This window comes from Galleria mellonella, unplaced genomic scaffold (genome assembly GCF_026898425.1).
Source record: "Galleria mellonella isolate WM207_F2 unplaced genomic scaffold, CSIRO_AGI_GalMel_v1 utg139, whole genome shotgun sequence".
Taxonomy (NCBI): domain Eukaryota; kingdom Metazoa; phylum Arthropoda; class Insecta; order Lepidoptera; family Pyralidae; genus Galleria; species Galleria mellonella.
Window position 1 is genome coordinate 6,970,942 of NW_026441995.1, and position 22,998 is coordinate 6,993,939.

The following is a 22,998-nucleotide window of genomic DNA, read 5'->3' on the forward strand; positions in this document are numbered from 1 at the left end:
ATTAAAAAAAAATACCAATAATCACAAATCTATTGAAATTCAAGAACTTTCAACAATGACGTTAGTTAAAAAAATATTGCTAGAAATAAAGTAGCGAGAAAAACTATAAATATCCTGTCACCTGTCAACTCGAAGTTAACAAGCGTTTCTCACGCCACGGAAAATAAGTTATCCCTAAAGAAAAGATACAGAGGTAACAAGATACATTGGCGTGAAGACAAATAGTCTTTCAATTTCTTGACGGTTTACTTTATATAAATGATAAATCACTTACCATATAACGATTATGAAAGAAATAACAAGCTTTAATCCTTTAATAATTGAAGTACACCATAACAACACGCTGTTCACGTAATTTTATTTTTAGCACTAAATTAGTTAGTATTGAAACGCACTATTCGTAGCTATTCGAAGCTCCCGCTACGTGACTACGACGTACTCTACGACACATGCAACCCCCGTAGAACCGTAGACACACTGAGGTACAGTCGGCGCGATCTAAACAACCGAACTTTGCCGACTGCTGCCGAGTGTAACCGAAACTTCGTAAGCCGTGATTGATATCAAATGAAATGTGAGGAATGAGTAGTTGCAGAGAGCTCTTTGTTTTAAGGATTACATTTTTTCCGGCGCTGTCTCAACGCCCGTATATGTCTGAGGAACTAAGCTTTCCCATCTAACTTGAGCTTATTGATAAAAACGATCATTTCTCGACTATAACTTATTTAAATGTCTTTTGAAGCTACACCGTTTCAAATACACATTTCCTCTTCTTGTATTTTATTGAATAAGGTAGTACTTTGGGGAAAACTACATCAGTGGTCACTAAATAATTATAACTTTGTTGAATTCCACTAGCGTTAATATATACTAATGTTAGTGGAATTCAACAAAGTAACACATATGTAGGACCGATAATTAAGTTTATTTGAACTTGTAAACAAGTCTGTTTGAGTAAAGATAATTTTGAATTTCGATTTAATATTTAATGACGAGAACTAACTACTACTATTCAATAAAGTATTAATACATATTCAAGGCCACCCATACTCAAGATTATTTGAGTTTGAGTAAAGATGATGATTAAGTTTATTTGAGTGAAGATGATTTTAAATTTAGATTTAATATTCAATGAAGAGAAATAACTACTACTATTCAATAAAGTAATAATACATGTACACCGATAGTCAAGTCTATTTCAGCTTATAAACATGTCTATTTGAGTATAGAGTATGAATTTGAACTTGAATTTAATATTTAATTTAGAGGGCTAACTACCACTAGTAAAGGTGAATGCCTAACCTTCCCCATCAGTGATCAAACTTCGACCGTTATTAAATCTACAGCTATTATTGATGACACGATATTATCGATTTCTGATCCCATCTTAATATTCTAATGACGCCTTTTTAAAGGTATAACACGTGTCACAATATGGACGGATATTTAACAACGGTTAGAGATTGATGAATGACAAAAAATATCATAGGGCCTTTACACGTGACTGACAATAATGTGTAATAAATATTTATCTCACATATTGGAATGGTAATAAAATTGAACAAAATAATAAAACAAAAAATTTGTATAATAAAGTTTAAAAGAATGGATTGAAGTTATTAAAGAAAAAGTCGTCTCGCACTCCACAGTACGACCTTGAAAGTTAGTATGAAACTCTACATACTTCAGATAATCAAGATTTACTTTATTTGTATAAGTTTTGATTTTTTTTTTTTTTTATACCACTGAGGTGGCAAACAAGCATACGGCCCACCTGATGGTAAGCGGTTACCGTAGCGATTTGATAAAGATATAGCGTAACATATCTTTATTAAAAGTTTACTTCCATTTCGAATCTATTACGTTATGTCTTAAAATCAGTTTTAACTTCAAATCTCTCTTGCCTAACATACACATCATGGTTTAACTATGATATAACGCTTTAGATAACAAATGATACGAAATTTGCGCTTGACATACAGGATCTATTTTCGACATAATTCATAATTAATATGGTTCGAACTTCATTTGTTTTGTGGCAATTCAATAATTCAATATATATTTCGACGCGGTATTGTCACTTATTCATTCCACTAACTTTAACCATCTGAGGCGTATGGGATTGTAAGTAGTGGGGTCTAACAGCCTCATCGTTAGCAATATACTCTATCATGTTGATCTCCACGCGGTTCCTCCCGGAAACCATTGTGATTAATTCTTGTGGCTAACTGACTTGCATTCATCCTCACCTATCATTTCTCACTGATGCTTTGCCAGCATATACCGATAGCGTAAACGTAGTAACCATCCCACTTTCACCCATAAAAAAAACTCTAATCATCATTTTATTATCTTATTCAAAATCTGCTGGTATATTAATGTTTAATACTAATGTTTTAAAAAAATTTATTTGTATTTTGTAAATCATTCCAAACGTATGATAATTTAAAATATTAAAAAAAGCTGCTAACTGAATTTTTAGTTGAACTGTATTTGATCTATCAACATCCTGTTATAGAATCGTTTTAGTTTTCTTACATCATATTTCAGTAATTTAATAGACAGACAACATTCACTTTTGTGTTTAGAGCATTGGAGCTTTACAAAAAAAAAAAAAACTAGAGACGTGATACAGCACACAACCACTCTAAAACCATCCCCTAATAGGGATATAGCGCATTCCCTGCTCCATGGTTTCCAATTCAATTTTGTGTATTTTCACAATGTTTTTGTGTACATTGTGAAAAAGGCAGTGAATGATGTAATCAATTGAGTAAGACTATTCGGGTATATAAGAAATCACATATTAATTATGTGTTAATAGTTATTTTGCATACATCTGCAAAAGATCTTACATATAGGTACATTTACGTTACAAAAACAACTATTCAATCGTTACAAAAATACAAAGACATGTTTCATTAACACTTAAAATTCGACTTTTTTATGCAAGCTGATGGTCCACCTGATGAAAAGGGGTAACGTGAAATATCGCATATAGATATTGTTCATGTCACGTACTGTGGACATAACGTAATATACTGTGTCACCCATGAAACCCTTCATGCGTTACTATTAATTAGATTAAGAATATTTAAATTTAAAACACGATATATTTGTAACACATAAAATATGAAATTCGCTTCACTTTAAAATTAAATTAAATTACTACGATCAGTAGCTTCAATAATTATTTAAATTAATATGGAATCTTAAAAGGGAATAAATAGCATTAATTGCATAAATATATAAAATATATATATATTCAGAAAGAAGTGACGAATTGAGAAACTCCTTTTAGGAGTCTAATATATTTAAATAGAAGCCCCAGTGAGATACAGACTATATCATTCCATATTTGAGTCTGATATTAGATTCTAGCTGTGTTATACGATCTTAAATCTGTTAATAATATCCCTAACACATTTACATATCCTATTAATATTATAAATGCAAAAATTTGTAACGATGGATGAATGAATATTTGTTACTTTGATTATATTCTAACTTAGCACATAGAATACTTTATATACTTACTGATTCATACGAGCAAAGCTACGGGATACAGCTAGTTAAACATACCGTTTACTGCTGACTGAAATAAAAACATTTGGAAGCAATTTTAGAGCTGCCAAAACACAATATTATACTCTTGAGAGCTATCAGATCCCAAACAATATTGTACCAACTGAATACTAATAGAACACCGTAGCTCGAACTTAGTTTGACATGTCTAAACAAAGACCGATCTCTATAAACGACAAGCTATTGTGAAGAAGTACTTTCCTTTTTAGCAAAATGTCAATAATTGTTTACATTTCTCAGCAGCTATCAGCTGTTAATACATAATTTCTAAAATAAAATAAAGTTAATTAAATTATATTTAATAAATTACACGTTTACTTTTCCATGTAAAAATTATTAACAGAATGAACTAGATATTTAGTAAATTTAAAGAAATCCTTTTAAAAATGAACCCTGTCCAATTAAAAAAATATAGAACTTAAAAAAGTCATGTTTAAATCGTTGTAAGCTGGTTTTTTTTTTTTTATTTCAGCTATTTTAATTTGTTTTTATACTACTAAAAATCCATATAAATATTTGCTTATCGAGTTTATGTTATAGATCAAAATCGTCATTACTATACTAAAAAAGTTATTCATCTAATACGAACCATTAACATCTCACAACTGGACATAGGTCTTCCCCGTTATAGCTTATTATCCTATATTACTAAAAAAGTACATATTTAAAACCTAATAAAAAGGACAAGATAGGACAAAGTCGTAAAATTTCTATTTTGTAAAGTATATTTTCAAAGGAATAATTTTATTAACAAGTAAGGCCAGTTTTCAGTTTAATTAAGATTGCGAAGGCCACAGCGCTGTGTAAATTTCCACTATTAGAACTCGTTTCTTCAATTTAATCATAGAAGTATTTTATTTTCTTTTAATATTTTATGATTATAAATTAAAATAATAATACATATATATCATATTAGTGTTGAATTAGGTTTTTTTTCTAGGTATATGTTCTTTCTTAAAGAAAAGAAGCCGGGAAGTGTTTTTTTTTTCATTTTTTTGCGAATACATAATTTAGTTCTATACCAACGATTATTTTTTAAATTGACAACAGATATATATTTTATTTTTTATTTTTCCATGTTCCTGTGAATATATTATATTAAGATCAAGATCGAAGTAATTTTTACGGTAAATTATAATTTAAACTGCAACTGTAAATTTTTAAATTTGTTACAATTTTAAAATACTTTTTCTTTTGGTTATAAAGTGGTGTATCTTTGTCGTCATAAAAACAAAATAAAAATAAATTAGTTTGGTTCTTTATGTATCTTGGTGATAAAAAAAAAATATTATACATCGTAATTTTCATATAGTGTTACATCTGGATATGGCCTATAACCTCCGTTTATAAATATGCTAGTTCTTTTTTCTTTATGATATTAATCACATTAAGTTTAAATAAAAAAGCAGTCTATTGCCGTGATATATTAAATATTGTCATTATTCACTTATTTTTTAATTTTCCTTTTATAATAAATTATAATTATTAGTATCTATGAAGGGTCATTTTGAACAACCTACACATTATACTAATAATTACATGACCTCTAAATAGATACCTCGTAAAAGCAAATTATATTATCGTTGAGACCATGATTTGCGGATATTGAATTTATTATCATTAAGGTCCTCTAAGGGGTGGACGATTAAACCCTTCTGAGTGCCTCCCCCTTTAGGTAATTTGAGAATGCCAAGAATATTATACCCTTAAGGGTAGTGAAATCATTGACACTGACGCCTCGGGCGACAAGGATAAGTTTCTGTCAGTGTTGTCTAATGAAACAATGAACAGTTTACGCCGACGTTAGTTATTTTAATCACGAGTAATTTGTTAAACCCTTCATGAGGATGTAGGATGTAACGTTATATGATTTATAGCTCTGAAGTTCGTAGGCCCATACATTTTATATAATATTCGTGTTTCTACCGTGAAGCAGTTGTGTTTGCATGGATGTGTTTCGGTTTGAAGGGTGGGATATGGCGTGAATTTACAGGGTACAGAGGAATAACATCTGAATCCTCAGGAATGGCAACGCATGGGGGGTATCATGGGCGAAACAGTATGTCCATGGTACTGCTCATGTCTATAGGCGACGGTTACCACTTTCCATCAGGTAGGCCGTCAGCTTGTCTGCCATTCTAAGTTGTATAAAAAAAAATAAGATTATAATAAATTATTTTAGATATTAGATTTTTATACTGTAAGCATTAAGAGAAAAATCCACTTAATTTTGTTATCTTTTTGTTTAGACTAAACGTATTTTCTAGGTTTAGACCTAATTGTTATTATATTTACATATCTATCTTTTAATGAAGTTACTTAAAAACGACAAAATTATATCTGGATCGAATTTTCATATTTAGTGTGTTGCCACTTTTTAATTGATCATATTTATTGTCTTAGAATTCAACTGGGTTTAGTCCCATTACTTTAGCTATAATTATTCATTTATTCACATAATAATTCTTACTGTTAAAGTCGATTCATTTTTATATAATAGTCTTAAAATTACTTGTTTTAATATGTGTACATATACCCCCTTCTTTCCCGTTAAAGTCCACTAAGGGAATTTAATGATCGAAGGATGGGTATTAGCCATCATCTTAAAAACCGCCAAAAGTCTAACTACGGTTGTCAAGCCAAGCCAAGCGTGGCAACTACTGGCAAACCCTCCAATAAGGAGAAGCTTATGTTCAGCAGTTAACGGCTGATATAAGTATTTATTTAATTAAATACTTATACTAATATAATATATAAAGGGAATGTGTTTATTTATTTGATTAATCGCGCTAGTTGGATTTAAAAAAAAATATTGCATTTAAATATCATTTCTAGATGAAGGCTATTCAATATTACGATACAACCATGGCCGAAGCCGCGAAGTACAGCTAGTGCTATTATAAAAAATGATCATTATTGTTATATTATGTACTTTATTACATAAAAACATTAAAATTTATATTTGTTATAGATAGATAGAAAGCGCATAAAATTTTATTTTTAATTGTATTACTTATGACTGACTTTTATCTAAAGGTTTATATTTTATATTGCTATATACAGATAGCTTGTTTACATTTCCAGTACTATGAAAAATGTAATAATAATAACAAATACCCTTAAACATAACAACGCCATTTAATCGCAATCTAGATAAAGCATATTAAGCTCTATCATAATTTTAGCGTAATATAAACTATGCGTACCAGATAATTTACTATAATTATAATTAGTTATACTATTTTTATTTTTGTTTATACCACGAAGGTGGCAAGCAAGCATATTAGTCCATCTTATGGAAAACGGTCAGTGTAGCTTATGAACTCCTTCAACACTAGGGGTGTCACGTATTCGTTGGCGACCCTAAAGAAATTTTAATACATTTTTAATATATACTATATTAATAATTTTGTGTAATTATAATTGACTTAAATATTTTTTTAAATATATATTATGCATAAATGAAAGATTCATGAATATATTATTTCATATTGATGAATTCAAATATTTGTATTGTGCAGAGATCAAATTCGCGTCCTCTAGAAGGTGAGGTGTGTTAAAGTGTTGCATAACCAATATACCAAATCGTACAATGTTCATATAATAATAGGTCGACTCATGGTTGAAAAACTAGTAGGTATTTCACTCAAACCAGTTTGTCCCTTAAATTCTATAAGCGATTAAAACAATCCGATCAGATATCGCCCTGAAACATTTAGCTATCGAACCGGATAGTTAATGCTAACGAAACTATTTGGAAACCATAGAGTTTGATCATTGCCGTTAATATTAGCTGACATTACCGAATATGCGCATACATAAAACCGTTTCTACTATTTCCATTAGAAACAGATTATCTGTACTCAAATTGCATTTAGCCTGTATCCTGATTTCCGGGGATTCAACACAATGACATACTCTATTCCGTTTTCTTTACGTATTGTTATGGTACTTTTAATTTTCCTTCTTTTCACAATACGATTAATTCGGTCAAGTAGAGGACGCTCTTTTTAAACGTACATACATTAAATAGATCAGTATGTCGCAGTGAAGTGAACATAAAAGAAATTTCGTGAAATGCCTAGGGATACCACCAAATCAAAGGAATCTCGAATATTCTTATACATTATTTCTTCTTACTAAAACATTAAATGTAACTATGTACGAGTGCATAGTGAATTCTTGAGAGAACTTTAAGTTTTTTAAATAATCGCATATTATTGATGAAAAAAAAAATTATCATAATAGAGATAACAGAATAAATTCATATTATTACATCATTTTAAATTTATACTTATTGATCGAAGGATAGACAACAGCGTCCCTCTTAAAATATCATCAAAGCCTAACTGCGGTTGCCAACCCGTCTGCCAAGCGTGGCAACTTCTGGCAAGACCCCCTTATGGGAGAGGCTTATATTCAACAGTAGACAGTCGACAGCTGATATAACAATATTATTTTAACAAAACAATTCTTAAGGAGTAAACAATGTAACTCTGGAAATATGCCAATTTTTTAATGTTTTTATTAATAACACGTAATAGATTATAAATACTGAATATTCTACACGATTTCGTGGTACCCCTAGTTATTTCACGAAATCTCTTACAATATATTTTCCTTGTGACATGTATAACATAAAACTGGCAATCAAAATTAATATATTTTATGAAGTTAATTCAAATGTCTTCATTGTTCTTTGTTTTATATTTTAATAATTCTCAAAGTCATAATTATATTCGTAAATGAACAAGTCCACGGGGTTTCTTTGACTACGCAAAACGGGGAGATATGTAAAATAGATTGAGAGTATCTAACGTTCTGTCAAGAACCTAAACATAATAAAAATTAAGCCCTATTTAAGTATTGAAAATAATATTATTTAAATGAAATGTCTGTTAAAGTTTTAAACGATTATGGATTCGATCCCATTTGTATTCACATATACACATACACATTTGTATTCATCTCTACGTTGTACATATACGTACATACATACCATATACTATTGTTTGTATTAATATTATGTAATGTATATATGTCAAGAACAAAATTTGTTTATTGGTAAAACTTTCGTAAGTACACATTATATATTAATGTAATAACTACAGGTTTAACTTACGCGAGTCAGGCTCGCGCTAGCTTCAGAGCTGCTCAAGATTAATGGTCCCGAATAGTGCCGAAACTAGTCGAGTTTTCTCGACCAAATTACATGCAAGTTAAATCGGTAGTTCTTTATCATCATTAAAAGCTCTGTTTAGTTTAGAGCTAGATAGCACTGTTTAATATCATTTTTTTAAATGATGATGATTTAGCATAAAGATATCGAAATTGTTACTAATATTATAAATGTGAAAATAAGTTTGTTTGTTTGTTGCCCCTTATCGTGTTAGTGGTTCCAATCGTCATGAAAGAACAAGTAGTACTCGTATAAATAATACGAGTCAATCAACACATCCCCGTTGTAATGATCCCCCCGCCCTACAGATTTTTTTTGGAAAGTAAATAAAGGTCATCAACCTTTTAAACCCTAAACACATAAATATAATTAGATCATTATAGTGAACACTCGATCATTTGGCCTAATTAATAAATGTGTGATCGTCTAATAATGTAGGACCCGTTGTGTACGTAATAACCAAGAAGTTCTTTAATTGGTATATGATAGGAGTTCATCGATGAAGATGATTGATAAATCTTTAGCATTAATAATAATTAATGAATTATACTCATATTTCATGAAACTAAAAAGTTATGTTAATTTACTATTAAATTACGAAATAATTGTAAAAAAATAAATAAAGGAGTGGTCGAGCCCCCCACACGCCCTAACCAGTGGAAGACTTTCCAACTATCTTTAGCTCTTCCTCTTGAAAAGACAGGGATATTGAAGATGCATAATGCACTGGGTAGGTAGGGAAGTACAGAGTATTCTCAGTTCCAAACCAAATCAAAAGCACATTAGTACATCAACATTATAATGGATCCACCAGCCCTACAATGCTTCCAGTAGAAGAGTAGTTGTTTTGCCAATGGCAAAGGATCGAAACTGAAGTCCCGGGATCACTCAGACACGAGAGTTTACTTTGGATGCAACCCCTTTCGGTCCTATAAGGTGACATTAAGAGATCAACCCGTAGATATAGCACTATCTCCGACTCTGTTTCTTCTGCATATCAATGATATGTTACAGATAAGTAATATTCATTGCTATGCGGACGACAGTACAGGAGATACATTATATACCGGTCATGCAAAGATCTCGCGGGCACATACCGATGAGTGCCGGAATAGACTTGTGTCTGAAATCGAAACTTCACTCCATCAAGTTTCGATCTGGGGTGAACAAAATCTTGTCCAATTTAACCCCAAAAAGACACAAGTCTGCGCGTTTACCGCAAAAAAGACGCCGTTTGTCGTATCTCCTCACTTTCAGGGCACTTCCCTCGATAAAAAGTCAAGTCTAGGAATTCTGGGCGTTGATATATCTTGCGACGTCCAGTTTTGCGGTCATCTGGAGGAGAAGGCTAAGATAGCTTCCAAAAAGTTAGGAGTGCTCAATAGGGTGAGACGATATTTCATGCCAGAACACCGCCTGAAATTATATAAAGCCCAAGTCAGGCCGCATATGGAATACTGTTCTCACCTGTGGGCAGGAGCGCCACAGTACCAACTCCTTCCGTTAGACCGCATTCAAAGTCGGGCGGCTCGAATTATCGATAGTCAACGCCTTACTGTCCGACTTGACCCATTGAAACTGCGCAGAGATGTTGCATCTCTGTGCATCTTCTACCGAATTTATCATGGGGAGTGTTCTGAGGAATTGTTCGGATTGATACCTGCTGCTGATTTTCACCACCGTACAACCCGCCACAAACTAAAGTTTCATCCCAATCATCTGGACGAGTGGCGGTCTTCCACCGTGCGTTTTTCAAGGCACTTTCTTCCACGCACAACCATTCTTTGGAATCAACTTCCAGCAGCAGTATTTCCGAACCGATACGACAACATAACCTTCAAGAAAAGAGTATATTCCTTTTTAAAAGGCCGGCAGCACACCTGCAATGCCGCTGGTGTTGTGGGTGATCATGGGCGGCGGTAGTCACTTACCATCAGGTGAGCCGCATGCTCGTTTGCCCCCTGTGTTGTAAAAAAAAAAAAAAAAAAAAAAAAAAAAAAAAGATATAGCACGTAGTCGAAACTGAAGTCCCAGTATCACTCAGTCACGAGCTTACTTATGGGGGTTTCCTTTCGGCTCAAATGTGACAATAAAGACCAAACTGTGGAGAAAGCCCGAGATGTGACTGAAATCACTAGATCACTCAGACACCAGAACTTACTGATGGGAGAGGCTCCGTTTCGGCACTACATTGTGACATTAGAGATCAACCCGTGGAGACAGCCCGATAAATATGTAGAATAGGGTTTACCTTCCACATCTGTATGTAAACATAGCATATTTAATTTTGTATAATTTATTTAATACCAAGAATACTCAAGGATTAAGATAGGTTTTGTGAATGTTGAGTAGGTCGGAGCCAAGTATGAGTAGATTGACCGTAGGAAGAGAGCTACTAAGATTGTTTGTTGAATAAGCCGTAGCCAGGTATGAGTAGATCAACCCGTAGGAAGAGAGCTACTAAAAGTGTTGAATAGGCCGTAGCCAGGTATTAGTAGATCAACCCGTAGGAAGAGAGTCAGTAGATAAACTTAAATTCTTCCCACCTACGTACATAAAATATCATTCAATTCATAGTTTATCTGTGGTAGTAAATTTAATGTCCGATTAAATAGATTTTTCTTTTCAAAGTTAATTACGTAATTATATTTTCACAATAATGCGTTCTTATTTTATTACTAAATTTTATCATAAAATCATATCTTATAATCAATGAATTTCTATTAATTTATATACCGCAAAGCACCCTCTTCACGTAAAAATGTAGATGAATGTTTCCAACTTCCTATACTTCTGTAAAATTTGCAAGAGAAATAATTAATTTTAAGTCTTAATTGTATGCCTATAAGGTCACTAAATCCAATCAAAATTTAAAATTAAATTTCTAATTTATAAATTTTGTAACATTTACGATTTTCATATGAAAATAGTAGTGTTATTAATTCGGATCCATTATGACATAAAATTTTTTTTGTACCACTGAGATGGCAAACAAGCATACAGCCCACCTGATGGAAAGTGGTTACCGTAACCATTTTGAACATCTATTTAACAATGCATCAGTATCAAACATCATAAATTAATATAAAATGGACATTCATATAGTATTAATTTTGTTAGATCGTTTTCTAGCCTTATACATTTTCTGTAAACATTTAAATATTAATTTATTATTTGATTTTCTTGCAAGTTCAACACCTCTCCACAAGATGGCGTTAAGTGTATTTTTACACATATGACGAACCGTTACACCGTCACGCGAACAAAGTTGCGGGTAAATGCTAGTATTTATATATGTAATACACAAATATATTATATGTTAAGTATGTCGGATAAAGCAAACGGCATCTTACTGTTTCTCGGAAATAGGTGAGGAGATACGAGTTCAACCCATAATTCGAGGTTTAACCTATAATATCCTTCAGATAGTCGGGTTTTAATACGTTCCAATTACACTACGGGGAAGTAACTATAATTAGTTGCCAAATGCAATTTCGTTATATGTCATCATTTCTAGTGAAGATGCGTACTGCCCTTATTTATTTTCTATTAGAAATATAAAATTATTGTAATGAAGCTTTAAATAATCAAACGAGGACATTGGTATTAATATTATAAATATTACAGTTTATTTATTTTTTAATACCTTTTAACATCTTAAGGGCTCAATTAATCCCTATGAAATTTGGTATACACGTATAAGAACGTGTACACGAAATGAAGAAGAACTTAGGTGACTTTTTATTCCTGCGACTGAATCCCTGTTACGCGGACAAAGTCGCGGGTAAAAACTTGTTTAAAATAATTATAAATATTGTGTTCTTTGTTTTTTTAGTTCTTAATTGTTAATGTCTCTCATGAAAACTTCCTATAGCATAAGTTCATTTCCTTTGAATGCCATCTTTTGTAATATCTACGTATTTTAATTATTGTATATTCATTAATTTTCTTAGCATGAATTTAGGGAAATGTCCGTATAGTATATAAACAATCTTCATAAGTAAAAAATATCTTTTTATTGGAATAAAGTAAACAAACAACTAGAATAAAAGGTTTGTTTTTCTTTTCTAATAATTTAATCTTAATAAGTTAATTTCTATTCGTCTTATTTTTAAAAATGTTCATTATCTGCTTTATTTTTAAATAGTAAATGAAGTTTTTTATGACATGTTATTAACGACGCCACGCCGTCATTAACGAATACAGTGACAATATGGTCTGTAAATGCGATTAACCGAAAAAAGTGTGTTTTACTCTCAATAATTGACCGTATGTAGTTTTGTATAAAACGCCTAATAAATAAAATGTCTAATGAAAAAGAGATAATAAACAAATTTAAGTAATAGAATCAATCTAATCTTATTTATTCACCTTTCATATACAGTTAACTATGAGCAGTATTTCATTAAAATTCGAGTCAATATTACATCCGCGTATACTTCTTTCAATGTTTACTCTTATCCATTTTTTTACTTATTACAATTTAACATCCGCGAAATTACTACTTATAAACTAACCTTATTTTTAGTGTGAAATAGCGATTTATTTTATTTTAATGTATAAGGTAAGATGGCTAGTGAAAATGCTGACTTAGAAGGCATAGCACGTTCTCAGGAGTTTCAAACGGTCTCATGGTACAGTGTTGTCTTTGGCAACAGTTACTATTTCCAATTATGTTAACCAATATATTCCCCGTAGAGAAGTTTCATGTTATTGTGTATTAATAAATTTTACGATTTAACAATAATTTTAAAGCATCTAAATATATTATAGGATTTTTTTCCACAAAAAATACCACCTTAAATAGTAACAATATTAATATAAAAGTATAAACCGAATGCAAAAATACTTTCCTAATTCTTTAAGAATTGGCAAATATATCGCTTAATATATGCAAAATTAAATAGTGAAAACCATTAAATAAGCAAAGCCGAGTTTTTGTAGCCGATATTTAAAATTATCTATTATATTCTTCTTTATTCTAAATATTATACATAATATACGCCAAATTTTAAAACATTTGGCTTATCTGTATATGTTAAAGCACCAAAAAGCAACAAACACTTTTTCACATCTGTAATAATATTAGTAAGGATTTAGCCTAAGCGCCAATGTCCATAGAGTTTATCGCTAACTGCTGAGTAAAAAAAGGACACATTCACATAATAAAGCGATTCATACAGATTGGGCTTAATGCATGAGAGCATACCTAACGATATAAACCTGGGAACTGGGACCAAGGATATAACCGACGTTCTCTCCATGTCTAACTGTTAGAATGTGGCCACGAAATAATCCCATTATCCTGCTTCTTATAGTTAAAGAAATGATCTATTTGTTAACTAAAATTTTTTTGCAAAGAAATGTGAATCATAACACGATAGACAATCCTAAGTTCATCATACTGATTTCACAACTGGAGATGATGATATGGATATCCCAAAAGCTTTTGCCGTTATTTGGGCCCAAGATTCATTTGGGAGAAAAATGACAAAAAGAGGCTTATGATTCCCATTCCATTTTTATATAAAGTAAAAGAATTCTAGGATTATTTATATCACAATAATGGCAAACAACGTTGATAGTGAACTGGGAAAAACAAACTTGGCAACTTGAGTTTATTACAAATTTATAACTTGGATTCAACGAAAAAATTATTACATATTAATATTTTAAAGTCAACTGCGAAAAAAACAATCGCTTATTCTGTAGCTCCTACCTTATGGCTCTAGGAATACGATGCTCCCCGGCCTCACCACCAGGTATTACCCGTTTTATTACATCCAATTTTATTTTATGTTCCCCTCATATTCGCATTGATCGTTCCGATAGATCTTTTTAATGCATTAAAATCTTTATTTGACTTCGAAACGGCATTTTAATAGTCCATGTGATCACATTTTCCGTAGTATTTAACGAAGTTTAAAATTATATATATAAAATTTTACAAAATGCAAATAAAGTATACTCTTTATTTAGTTTATGTTTTAATTTTAATGCAACTAAGGTATACTATTTATTTAGTTTAGATTTTAACTTTAATAACGTTTATTTTTTTGAAATATAATGATAAGTAATAACATGACGAAATTGTAAAATTTACGATTTAAAAGTCTAAGAATTAAACTACAGAATTTTATATAATAGATTATATCGTATGTATTATATTATTGGTTAAGTAATTATGTTGTACGTTACAATCAAAACTCGTTCATTTATACTAAGTCTAATCGTTTTGTTAAAATATATTTATTATATTATTCATAAACTTATATTATATAAAAATATTCAGACAATAACAAAAGTAATGACAAAAGTGTTATTAATTAACAAAACATACAACCTAAACGATAATAAGAATAATTTCTTTTTTCTTTAAACAATATTTACTAGATATACTTCAATAATTTCCTAAGACTACGTATATACACGAAACGACAAAAACCTTATTAAAGTCACAGTAAAATTAATACATAAATTATCTCAAATATACAACAGTAGGCAAGCTGCTAAAAATATTGCCTGCTTAAGAAAACAGCAAGAGTAAACATAAAAAATAAGTATCCAACATAAATCAGTATCATTTTACAAACGCTCCAACTTATTTCTGAAAGAAACATTCCATAACTAAGAAAGTGGACAGTATAATTATAACAGGAAAATTCTTTTATCAAAGTTCAAAATAAAGAGTTGCCTTTGAAAATTTATCTGTTGATTAGCTAAAGGGTTAACTAAATAAAGGACTGCCAACAGTCGTGGAAAGTTAAACGCGCCTTTGAAGAATGTCCCAGTCCTTAACTAATGCAACCGTAGCGTGGATACCTATCTACAAACAAACAGTAATAACAAACATACCTTGCGCTAGTGATAAGTTCTAGGTGGATGGTATAAGCGGACAAATTTACCTACGTTTAACTTTTTATATATTTATTTTTATAATTTTTTACTCTCGACTTCATTCATGTATATATTGATTGACCGGAATAAAAACTAGCCTACATCCTATGATTAGTTCAACCATACAGAACCTACTTGCTACATAGGCTCATTTATTTCAGGTATGTCTAATTTGGAAAAAAGGATAATATAATTTAAGCTATAATTTTTAATTTTCCGTGTGGTTTCGGAATAAAATGAATCACCCTTTCCTTTCCCGCGGATGTCGTAAGAGGCAACTAAGGAACCTTAATAGGAATAGGTTGCAGCGTCCTACTTAAAACATCGTCAAAGCCAAACATCGTTGCCAACCTGTCAGTCAAGCGTGGCAACTACTGGATAAACTCCTCTTACGGAGGAGGGCTATATTTAGCAGTGAACAGTAAACGTCTGATATGATATGACAATCTAATTTCATCTTATACTTGTTTTGCTTTACTACTTTTTTTGTAATTATTTCACTAAAATTATATTCAAAGAGAAGTTATTAATACGATTATTACTCATTCATGAATATATTATCACGTTATTAGTATCGTAAAGTAACTTTTCTGACTCCTAATATAAGTAATAGAAGTAGTAAAATTCAGTGAACTAAGGAAATTTACTGGGTACAGAGGAATAACACCTGAAACCTCAGGAATGGCAACGCATGGGGGGTATCATGGGCGAAAGAGTATACTCTGTTATGTTCATGGTACTGTTCATGTCTATAGGCGACGGTTACCACTTTCCATCAGGTGAGCCGTCAGCTTGTTTGCCATTCTAAGTTCTATAAAAAAAATTAATCTTTTCATTTTGTAAGTTTTTTTGAAAATAAAGATAATCTCTAAAATTAACACATGTAAGATATGGCATCTACACTACACATCAATATACTATGGGATACCACCAGTTTTGAATAAGCAAAGAAATTTATCATAATTTACATAACTGATTTCAATCGTAATTTATGCGTTCGGAATTTGCATTAATGTCTAGTGACTTACACCACCCAACATTGGGTAAAAGACAAAGAGATTCTGTACACTGTATACTGACTAGCAATAAAGAACGTTGAGTGAAAGAGTGATGTTAAGATAAGATTTCGTTTGGTGGTTACTATCTCAACGTAAACAAAACGGTTATAAAAGCAGATTATAATATAATAAACGAGGTTGATTTACGAATACTTAGAATACTAAGGTTTAAAAAAAAGCAGATTTAATATTTAATTCTATAGGTTGACAGAAATGAATGTAAATATAATCATATCAAATATAAATAAAATATTTTTCTAACATCATTCGCTAATAACTACATTGTATGTACAATTTTTTTCAGATTATCGTATTTCTGTCTTTCTCTTTCTGTTCATATTATTTAATATGTTTTTTTATCAAAATTTCTTAATTTTTTTTTATACCATCAATGGTATGTTTGTTTGCCACCTTGAGATGGCAAACAAATATACCATTGATGGTATAAAAAAACATACCCACCTCATGGTAAGCGGTTACCCTAGTCTATAAACGCCTGCAATACTAGGGACATGACGCGTGCGTCGCCGACCCTGAAAAAAACTTTTTTTTTTTAAGAACTGATTACGATCTTATACACAGGTATACTATACATATTTAGATACATAAAAAGTATTGTTATATTTTTAAAAGTAATGTTCATTTTTAAAACCTTATTGCAACTAGACAACGGGAAAGAATTTTTTTTTATTTAAATCGCTGATTTTCTTAGTTTTGTTGATTGCGCACACTTGTACTTATTAGCTTATACTCGTACAAACTAGAGCTGCGATTTGATACAGTAAAAGTTTGTCGTAGAATTTGATGTGCGATATTAACATATAATGTATATTTATATTTATTTATTTAATAAATTATATATAATTATTATATATATAATAAACCTTTCCTACATATAATTTTGAGGATATAGTAGTCAGCAGCAATAACATACAATAATTAGGTACCATTTAATTTCTTAAGGTTTTCATGTTGCCTAATACATAAAAAAAAAAAACCAGCACGCCCGACTTTCAAATAATGACTGTCAAGTCAAAATGAATGTTAATTCTGTATATTTGGCAAGTATATCCGTATTGGAGATGAGATTTGCAGAACACGGGGCAGCTTTGAAGTAGGTGTTCCAAAGATTATTATTTATTATCGCACGAACACTCGGAATTATGCATTATGTGGAACTGCTTAAAATAACTCTTATGGTATCCATGTCACGTGAGCAGCTGTGTGAGATCGAACGACCTCTCAACACCAACAAACAGCTTACTTATGTCATCAAGATGAGGCAAGAACTTTTTGGTGTGTGTCCCTTGTTCAGAAGTGAGGTACCGCTTGTCCCATTTGTGGCAAGTTTTCTTTTTATGGAGGGTTTTGATATACGAGAGAGGAGTTTTTTATGTAAGCGGCATGCTCCGTTGAACGCAACATCTGCAGCCAGCAATGCCGACGTGGCTTTTGACTCACATTATATCAATAGAGTGACCAGTTTAATGGAGTACGCGATGTATGTTAGAGATGATTGAAAGGGTATTGTTGCGGTTTTGAATATTCTTGATGGTTGAGAGTGAATCGGTGTAGATAAAGAATCATTAAAACCATCTTCATATCAACCATTAACTGTCCACTGCAGAAAATTCCCCTATTAAGGGGTTTTACCAACACTTGCCATGCTAGGCAAATGGGTTGGCAAGTTAGGCTTTGGTGATAATTCAAGAGCAACTCTTCTGCCTATCTTTCGACCATTATGTTCTTTTAGTCGCCTTTAACAACACCCACGGGTAAGCGGTAGTCCATTTTATGCCGAGACTACACAGCACGAGAAACATAGAAAATTAATTAAATTCCATTGTTTAGTTAAATACCAGAAGATATGATTGCAAAAAAATATACAACAAAACTTGCAAGTATTTTTTTCATAAACATTGACATCATTCTGGGAATAATAATGATGTCTAATAGTAAATTGTAAACAACGACTCTCAACCTTAGTAATCTGAGAATCGATAGTGCTACACTGCATCGTTAGTTTATATTTACCATAAAGTCTGTTGGGAATTTGTGTTTTGCTACAAATTCATTTTACCTCGGAAAAAAAAATCACTTTAATCATGAACACACGAATTTTTTGAAATTTATTTTTAGAATATTGTATATAATAAAAATACAAGAACATCATTCCTCCCTCAGAACGTAAACAACCTATAAAGTGGTATATTTACATTCCAAAGTTTCAGATAAAACGATACACAGTTGTAAAACTTTCTCTAAGATAGTCGTTTTACATCACTAAGTAGATAAGTTTGCGGCCCTCTTGAATAATAGTAGGTTTGGTTGTGGCATAATGACATATACCTCTTCCTATTCTGAAAATGCTAAAAACTTTGATACTTTTTGTTATCGCCGAAAAAAATACAAAGCCATACACATAGTTTTGTCTGCAAAAAGTGGTGAAAGGAAAGTTGTGAATATAATAAAACTAGGAAACTATTGCCTGGAAAATAATAAGAAATAAAAAATTTTATAACTAGCATATGTTTACTTGATAACGTATGTAATTTCTAGTCTATTGATATTAGTATAATTACTTATTTGCTTAGATTGTGTTAGAGGGAAATTACACCTATAGTATCCAATTGTTTCTTGTTGCAAGAAGTGAATTTTCAAGCTTCTATCGAAAGAAGTAGTAATTTATATGTATTATAATGTTTCGATATTATGTATTACAAGCGATTTATTGAGCAAAAATGGAGATGTCGGTAGGGGCCGCCCTAGACGGACGTATGTTGACCAAATAGGCGACGTGCTGAAGAAGGGCCAAAGTAAAAGTACCCGTAACTGGCGAGCGTGTATGAAAAGATTGATAAATGTGGAAGAAGCGAAAGAGGTTTGTTTGAATCGAAGCATTTGGCGTTCCATTGTTTCTGCCTACCCTAATGAGAGACAGGCGTGACAGATATGTATGTATGTATGTATTACAGGCAACTTCGCGCGCGTAAACTATTAAGTATATAAAGTATCCTATGTACTAATTTAAGGTATAACCTACTCATGTACCAAATTTTATTCAAATCCGTTCAGTAGTTGTGTAAAAGAGTAACAAACGTCTATCATACTTAGAAACTTTCCCATTTATAGTAAACAATAATAACATTTTTAGATAGATTTTGTTTTTACATACATTGCATCATTACAAGTCGCAAAATGAATAATTTACTTAAATAATTATTTATTTTGCGACTCACAATGTATAAAATGATTAAACATTTATTACTACTGTTGAATATAACAATCCCCTGTTTTCTTCTAGCAAATATTAGTTAGAAATTCTGGATGTTCCAATACTGCCACAGTTTTTTTTCTATACTAGGCACTGAGTGCAAGTTATGTAATATTAAAAATTCTAACACTAGATTTTTAATATTCAGTTGAGAATTAGGAATTTTTAGTGAAATTTTGCTTACCATTTCTCTATTCTTTAAAATTTTTCATGTTATTTCCGTTAAAAATACTGCTGTGTGTGAGATTAGGTTGCACCATGTAGTGCTTTGAAATGCTTTAAAATTATACTATGACGGTAAAAAATATGTTCAGGTACTTGTGAAGGAATATTAATTTATGGCGTTGGTACTGTGATTATAATAGCTAGAATATTGTTTACTTTATCAATAAAAAAATAAAAAAAAATATCTTTATCACTATATTTAAATAACAAAGGAAATTTATGCGTGAATTAGATTTAAACCTACAAATTTTTATTATAACACCATCAAGGATCTAACTTAATAGTGATCTAACGTGTTAAATGACTACGCTTTTCATTTAATTAAGGGTGCAAATTCAGCTGCATGAAACAGAACAAAACTAAGTTAGCGAATACGAGAGGGAAATCCGACGCCACCTTAAGACCTTACACTCTAAAGCTGCAGACTCACTGCAGTGTTTGTAGCAGTGTCGCACTGTGCATGACGTAATGAAAATGTAATCACATATATTGTAGGCAGACCAACTGGTCCACCGTGACGAATTTATCAAGAATTAACCACAATAGTTTCCAAGGGAAACCGCAATGAGGTCGACATGGTAGGACAAATTGCTAGCTATGGGATTACTAGATCTTATTATTAACAATTCCATCTCTCTCCTGTCAACACAATGGGAACTTTGAGAAATTTCTATTCAACAAAATATAAATTTTAGGTTAATTTCATCCTTAAGTCTGAGGAGACTGCCTCTCTCCGCCCACCTTTGTATGATATATCTATATATAGTCAAATAATTTCTCAGAACATTGATTAATGCCCACGCCCACTTTTTACTATCGTAGTTCTCGTTATCGACCAGGCCTTTTTAGCCATGGCTTTCCCACGAGACTGCACAATACGGTTTTTCAAAAAATGGGATTATACCCCTGGTATTACAAATGTCTATAGACTATATTTACCGCTTACCATTAGGCCAATAGTATATTTTTTTTGCTGCCTCAATAGTATAAAAAATATATATTCTTTCTTGAGTTTCAAACTTCAGAACGATTATCCAATTTTCATCCAAATATGATGCTAAAGAAAGGGCCTTTCAAAAAGGGAGTAAATTCTTATTGATTTTAATTAAAAACGAGCACACCGTCACCTTCTATTTCTGTTCCCAGAGTTGAGTAAAGAGTGATCATAGCCACTTTTGTTATAGTTTGGAAATTTTGCGTCATTCAATAATTCCTATTATGTGAAAATTTGTAAAGATATTTATCATTTTTCACACTTGTCACACACTTGTCCATATAAATATTTTGTAAAAAATACATAATAAAATATCCTTGATTACTTTATTTTACTCCGTATTTATTATATAATTAATGCAGTCTACCCCGTAAAATCTTTATTCTTTTATTATTATTTTTTTCTTTCTGTATCCATAGTATCCATAATTGCCTTGTCTTTCCTTACTAATGTATGTCCAGTTGTGACTGATTGTTAATTAAACATTTAGGTATCATATATGCTTTTATATGTGTATACATGTGTACGTAATGTATACGTATGTGTATCTACTACGCCTAACAACTTTTGTGAGTTTTCCATTATTTGAATTAGTTATACTTAAAAAATTGTCAGATAAATAAATAAACATTATTATTATTATTTATTAAGTAGTTTTCATTGTCGAAAAGAGAGAAAAATTTATATGAATACAAAAATTTTTGTTGACAAAATTCCATTATACAGCCTTTAGTTTGCAATTCACGACAGTTGAACACTACTATATATAATATAAAATCCTGTAAAATTATAAATATGAAAGTTTGTAAGATTGTCGTAAGTTTGTCGATATTTGTATATTTGTTGTTATTGACGGAAAACTCATCTTCGTACTCTTAAGCCTAAATAGTCGCGTACAGTGCGGTTTTAGCGAAATTTTCTTCCACAAATGCTCAGGCTATGGAATGAGCTTCCTGCCGAAATTTTTCCTACGATATAAAGATCTTCACATAAGGTTTATTATGGTTTTTTCAGGATCGGAAATGCACACGTGACACCCTTTAATGTTGCAGGCGTCCATAGGTTACAGTGAACGTTTATCAACAGACGGGCTATATGCGTGTTTGCCACCTGAATAGTATAAAAAAAAATCCATCGCGATTAAACGGCTATATGAATTAGAATAAAATTTGGTACACTAGGTGGTTGTAATGGTGATGGAGGAGTTGCCAGAAAAATCTAGCTTAAAAGATATTTATTTAATAATATTGGTAATGTATATTTCTTTTTTTTTTTCATGATTGGGATAAACTTGTAAAAGTAACATCTCCCTGTCCCAATCACAAAATGAAAAGTTCGGACAATAATACATTCTTCTATGTCCGGTAAAATATATATTTGTTATCTGCGACAGGGGTGGTATGTAAACGCCTTAAAGTGTGCAACTCTAGAACAGACTTAGTTAATTTTATGCCGTTCACGGCTACTTTAATTTCGCGCTTGGCTGATAATTTTCTGGCGTCGGTGCCCATGGAGAAAATCTTAGTAAAAGTTCAAGTTGCAATGTAATTTAAATGTGGATATTGTACACAGACGAATGTGATTTTATAGCTTTACCTATTTCACTGCGTACTTTTCAAGAGCATGAATTTTCTACGCGTTCAATATTTCTTATATAAATTATAATAAATCACATCAAATAAGCAAACCACACAACAAAATTTGAAGGACAGAACTATACCTATTTCAGACTCGAACCCTGAACATCATTTATATACGTACAATACACCTCACCTAATAAAATTCC

The 22,998-nt window shown here is 31.4% G+C and overlaps 1 protein-coding gene across 2 annotated transcripts in view; it reads right to left on the reverse strand.

Moving 5' to 3' along the window:
* The window catches only part of LOC113510523 (voltage-dependent calcium channel gamma-2 subunit), a 109,154-nt gene that overhangs the window by 82,764 nt on the left and 3,392 nt on the right, over window positions 1–22,998 (reverse strand). The window contains exon 1 of one of the 2 annotated variants that reach the window (XM_052903513.1): window positions 275–466. The exons of the other annotated variant lie outside the window; for it this stretch is intronic. The gene's annotated coding sequence lies outside the window, so the exon portion shown is untranslated. Of the gene's footprint in view, window positions 1–274; window positions 467–22,998 lie in introns of those variants that run through there. 2 annotated transcript variants of the gene reach the window in all.